Source organism: Oncorhynchus kisutch, linkage group LG17, assembly GCF_002021735.2.
Source record: "Oncorhynchus kisutch isolate 150728-3 linkage group LG17, Okis_V2, whole genome shotgun sequence".
Classification (NCBI taxonomy): Eukaryota; Metazoa; Chordata; class Actinopteri; order Salmoniformes; family Salmonidae; genus Oncorhynchus; species Oncorhynchus kisutch.
Window position 1 is genome coordinate 57,154,277 of NC_034190.2, and position 6,199 is coordinate 57,160,475.

The following is a 6,199-nucleotide window of genomic DNA, read 5'->3' on the forward strand; positions in this document are numbered from 1 at the left end:
ATTCAGCCATGTATCTCAAACGTCACATTGTGATGTGTTTAAGAGTATATTTAGGCATTAACTCAGAATTCTTAAGGTTCGGGATAAGTTTAGACGTTAACCCCAAAATGTTAAGGTTAAGTATTAACTCCGAATGGTTTAGATAAGGGTTAAGGTTTGGCATAGGTTAAAAACAAAAATCTAAAAACAACTTTCAATTGTTGGATTAGAATTTGCAACCTTTGGAATCCGAGGCAGATGCTTAGGCATAGACGTCTTTGTTTCTTTCAGATTTGGTCCAAAAACAGACATCTATAAAAAACGTACTTTCAACTTTTATTCAGAGCCCGAAAATTAACCTGATTTCAACATATGGAAAAAATGTATTTTAGATAATTGTCAACGTTTTTTGCCTACTTGGAATTTTCTAGATTTACTGGGGTATAAGAGGGCAACAATTTCTATTCCTACCTGGCAGAATGATGTTATGATTATTTGCATCAATCCAGTGGCCATTTGTTTTGCAAACTACAAATCACGTGCTACACAAACACTGCCAACCAAACAGTGCCTGTGCACTTAAATTAAATTGTAACTACAGTCAAAAATCGAAATTTCTTAGATTATTTCCAGACATCAACGTGGTCTCATTATGTGGTTAAAGCATTTTTAGGACTTAGAACATCAAATTCTATTGTTTTTCTATTTAAAATTGTGACTTTGAGAGCAAAAACCTGAAAGAATATAATAAAATCAATACCTGTCAATTTCTGACTCAGTTAACAGCCTCATTTATTGGTTTCAATGGTTGGCCTACTATTAGCCTACTTGCACAATACAGCTTGGGATGACCTGACTGTGAAAGACCAATATGAGATGTATAATTTTATATAATTCAGAGTGTATGTCACTGTTTCTCATATAACTTTTTGGACAGGGCACCTTTCCTTCTCCAGGCGGGCCAGAACTTTTTCGCAAGATTTATATACCCAATTCTCCAGGAACCACTGCACTACTGGATGGGTAATGGCTATGGCCTGAGTCTGCAGCAATGACTTATATTTACACTAGATGACCTTCAGAGGGGGTGCTTATTTGACACTTCCCCACCGTTGTAAAACATATTTTGGAGCTATAGAAATGCATTTATTAATGTCTACATTTGTTTTTGACACTTTTATTCTATTACAGACCCCTTATTGCATACTTCTAAATTAAATTATGAGTTAATATATACACAATAAAACATTTACATATCACATTTGCATAAGTTTTCAGACATTTTACTCAGTACTTTGTTGAAACACCTTTGGCAGCGTTTAGAGCTTCGAGTTGTCTTGGCTATGACGCAACAAATTTGCCACACCTGTATTTGGGGAGTTTCTCACATTTTTCTCTGCAAATCCTCTCAAACACTGTCAGGTTGGATGGGGAGCGCCGCTGCTATTTTCAGGTCTCTCTCTCTCTCTCAGGCCTAACATTTCAATCTTGGTTTTATCAGACAATAGAATCTTGTTTCTCATGGTCTGAGAGTCCTTTAGGTGCTATTTGGCAAACTACAAGTGGACTGTAATGTGACTTTTACTACGGAGCGGCTTCCGTCTGGCCACTCTACCATAAAGGCCTGATTGGTGGAGTTGATGATTTATTTAATTTAAACTTTATTCAACCATGTAGGCCAGTTGAGAACAAGTTCTCATTTACATCTGCGACCTGGACAACATAAAGCAAAGCAGTGCGACAAAAACAATAACACAGAGTTGCACATTAACAATCGTACAGTCAATAACACAATAGAAAAATCAATGTACAGTGTGTGAAAATGTAGAAGAGTAGGGAGGTAAGGCAATAAATAAGCCATAGAGGTGAAATAATTACAATTTAGCATTAACACTGGAGTGATAGATGTGCAGATGATGATGTGCAAGTAGAGATACTGGGGTGCAAAAGAGCAAGAAGATAAATACCAATATGGGGATAAGGTAGTTGGGTGTGCTATTTACAGATTGGCTGTGTACAGGTGCAGTGATTGGTAAGCTGATCTGACAGCTGATGCTTAAAGGTAGATAGGGAGATATAAGACTCCAGCTTCAGTGATTTTTGCAATTCGTTTCAGTCACTGGCAGCAGAGAACTGGAAGGAAAGGTGGCCAAAGGAAGTGTTGGCTTTGGGGATGACCAGTGAAATATACCTGCTGGAGCCCGTGCTATGGGTGGGTGTTGCTTTGGTGACCAGTGAGCTAAGGTGGGGCTTTACCTAGCAAAGACTTATAGATGACCTGGAGCCAGTGTGTTTGCAAACTAATATGTAGCGAGGGCCAGCCAACAAGAGCATACAGGTCGCAGTGGTGGATAGTATGTGGGGCTTTGGTGACAAAACAGATGGCACTGTGATAGACTACATCCAGTTTTTTGAGTAGAGTGTTGGAGGCTATTTTGTAAATGAAATCGCCGAAGTCAAGGATCGGTAGGATAGTCAGTTTTACGAGGGCATGTTTGGCAGCATGAGTGAAGGAGGCTTTGTTGCAAAATAGGAAGCATTGGAGATGCTTAGTGTGAGTCTGGAAGAAGAGTTTACAATCTAACCAGACACCTAGGTATTTGTATTTGTCCACATATTCTAAGTCAGAACCGTCCAGAGTAGTGATGCTAGTTGGGCGGGCAGGTGCGGGCTACAATCGGTTGAAGAGCATATAATTAATTTTACTAGCATTTAAAAGCCGTTGGAGGCCACGGAAGGAGAGTTGTATGTCATTGAAGCTCATCTGGGGGTTAGTTAACACAGTGTCCAAAAAAGAGCCAGAGGTAAACAGAATGGTGTCGTCTGCGTCGAGGTGGATCAGAGAATCACTAGCAGCAAGAGCGACATCATTGATATATACAGAGAAAAGAGTTGGCACAAGAATTTAACCCTGTGGCACCCCCATAGAGACTGCCAGAGGTCCGGACAATGGGCCCTCCGATTTGACACACTGAACTCTATCTGAGAAGTATTTGGCGAACCAGGCGAGGTAGTCATTTGAGAAACCAAGGCTATTGAGTCTGCCAATAAGAATGCGATGATTGACATAGTCAAAAGCCTTGGCCAGGTCGATGAATATGGCTGCACAGTACTGTCTTTTATCAATGGCGGTTATGATATCATTTTGGACCTTGAGCGTGGCTGAGGTGCATCCATGACCAGCTCTGAAACCAGATTGCATAGTGGAGAAGTTACGGTGGGATTCGAAATGGTCGGTGATCTGTTTGTTAACTTGGCTTTCAAAGATTTCAGAAAGGCAAGGCAGGATGGATATAGGTCTGTAGCAGTTTGGATCTAGACTGTCTCCCCCTTTTGAAGAGGGGGATGACCGTGGCAGCTTTCCAATCTTTGGGGATCTCAGACGATACAAAAGAGAGGTTGAACAGTTTCAGTGGATAATTTTAGAAAGAGAGGGTCTAGATTTGTAGGGATCCAGATTTTGCAGCTCTTCCAGAACATCAGATGTCTGGATTTGGGTGAAGGAGGGGGGGCTTGGGCAAGTTGCTGCAAGGGGTGCCGAGCTGTTGGCCGGGGTAGGGGTAGCCAGGTGGAAAGCATGGCCAGCCATAAAAAAAATATTATTGAAATAATTGATTATCGTAGATTTATCGATGGTGACAGTGTTTCCTTGCCTCAGTGCATTGGACAGTGGTGGTGTTTTTATTCTCCATGGACTTTACTGTGTCCCAAAACTTTTTGGAATTACAGGATGCAAATTTCTGTTTGAAAAAGCTAGCCTTTGCTTTCCTAACTGACTGTGTATATCGGTTCCTGACTTCCCTGAAAAGTTGCATATCGCAGGGTCTATTCAATGCTAATGCAGTACACCACAGTATGTTTTTGTGCTGGTCAAGGGCAGTCAAGTCTGTGGTGAACCAAGGGCTATATCTGTTCTTAGATCTGCATTTTATGAATGGGGCATGCTTATTTAAGATGGTGAGGAAAGCGCTTTTAAAGAATAACCAGGCATCCTCTACTGATGGGATGAGGTCAATATCCTTCCAGGATACCCGGGCCAGGTCGATTAGAAAGGCCTGCTCGCTAAAGTGTTTTTGGGAGCATTTGACCGCAGACCCATTATGGCCGCAGGCAATGAGGCAGTGATTGCTGAGATCCTGGTTGAAGACAGCAGAGGTGTATTTAGATGGGAAGTTGGTCAGGATGGTATCTATGAGGTTGCCTATGGTTACGGATTTAGGGTTGTACCTGGTATGTTCCTTGATAATTTGTTGAGGGCATCTAGCTTAGATTGTAGGATGGCCGGGGTGTTAAGCATATCCCAGTTTAGGTCACCTAACAGTGCAAACTCTGAAGATAGATGGGGGGCAATCAATTCATATATGGTGTCCAGGGCACAGCTTGGGGCTGAGGAGGATCTATAACAAGCGGAAACAGTGAGAGACTTATTTCTGGAAAGGTGGATTTTTAGTAGAAGCTCAAATTGTTTGGGCACAGACCTGGATAGTATGACAGAACTCTGCAGGCTATCTCTGCAGTAGATTGCAACTTTGCCCCTTTTGCAGTTCTATCTTGTCGGAAAATGTTGAAGTTGGGTATGGAAATTTGAGGATTTTTGGTGGCCTTCCTAAACCAGGATTCAGACACGGCTAGGTCATCAGTGTTGGCGGAGTGTGCTAAATCAGTGAATAAAGCAAACTTAGGCAGGAGGCTTCTAATGTTAACATGCATGAAACCTAACCGTAAAACCAATGCTTTTACGGTTACAGAAGTCAACAAATGAGAGCGCCTGGGGAGTGGTGCTGGGAGATGCAGGGCCTGGGTGAACCTTTACATCACCAGAGGAACAGAGGAGGAGTAGGATAAGGGTACAGCTAAAGGCTATAAGAACTGGTTGTCTAGTGCGTTCGGAAAAGCGAGTAAAAGGAGCAGATTTTTGGGCGTGAAAGAATAGATTCAAGTAATGTACATACAAGGGTATGGGAGGATGTGAGTACAGTGGAAGTAAACCTTGGCATTGAGTGACAATGAGAGAGGTTTTGTCTCTCGAGGCACTAGTCTCTTGAAGCTAGGGGGCACAATTTTTATTTTTGGAAAAATAACATTCCCAAAGTAAACTGCCTATTTCTCAGGACCAGATGCTAGAATATGCATATACACTCTAAAGTTTCCAAAACTGTAAAAATATTGTCTGTGAGTATAACAGAACTGATATTGCAGGCGAAATCCTGAGAAAAATCCAATCAGGAAGTGACCCTTATTTTGAAACTCCTGTCTTTCTATGCATCCCTATTGCCAATTGAAAGGGATATCAACCAGATTCCTTTTTCTACGTCTTCCCTAAGGTGTCTACAGCCTTTAGATGTAGTTTCACGCCTTTATGTTGAAGAATGAGCGTAAACGAACACATTGCGTAAGTGGCCAGCTGATGGCTCTGAGTGATTCTTGCGTAAAAGAGAGCGGTAGCCATTTTTTCGGTCCTACTGAAAAGCCAACTGTCCCAGTTGATATATTATCGAATAGATATTTGAAAAACACCTTGAGGATTGATTATAAAAAACATTTGCCATGTTTCTGTCGATATTATGGATATAATTTAGATTTTTTTTTTCGACGTTGTCGTGACTGGATTTCTGAACATAATATGACAAACAAACGGAGGTATTTTGGGTATAAAAATAATCTTTATGGAACAAAAGGAACATTTGCTGTCTAACTGGGAGTCTTGTCAGTGAAAACATACGAAGATTATCAAAGGTAAACGGTTCATTTGATTGCTTTTCTGATTTTCGTGACCAAGCTTCCTGCTGCTAGCTGGACATAATGCTATGCTAGGCTATCGATAAACTTACACAAACGCTTGTCTTGCTATCGCTGTAAAGCATAATTTCAAAATCTGAGACGACAGGGTGATTAACAAAAGGCTAAGCTGTGTTTCGCTATATTTCACTTGTGATTTCATGAATATTTTCTAGTACGATTATTTGACCGTTGTGCTATGCTAATTAGTGTAGTTGCTGACAATTCTCCCAGATCCGGGATGGGTAGTTCCAAGAGGTTTTGAGCCAGGTGAGGTCACTGCATGTGTGGAGGGTGGAACAAAAGGGCTATCTAAGGCATATTGTTTAAGGCTCGGGGCTCTACAGTGAAATAAGACAAAAATCAGTAACCAGAACAGCAATAGACAAGGCATCTCTGAGACTATCACAGTGCAGGTGCATTTATACGGGGACTTGATTAC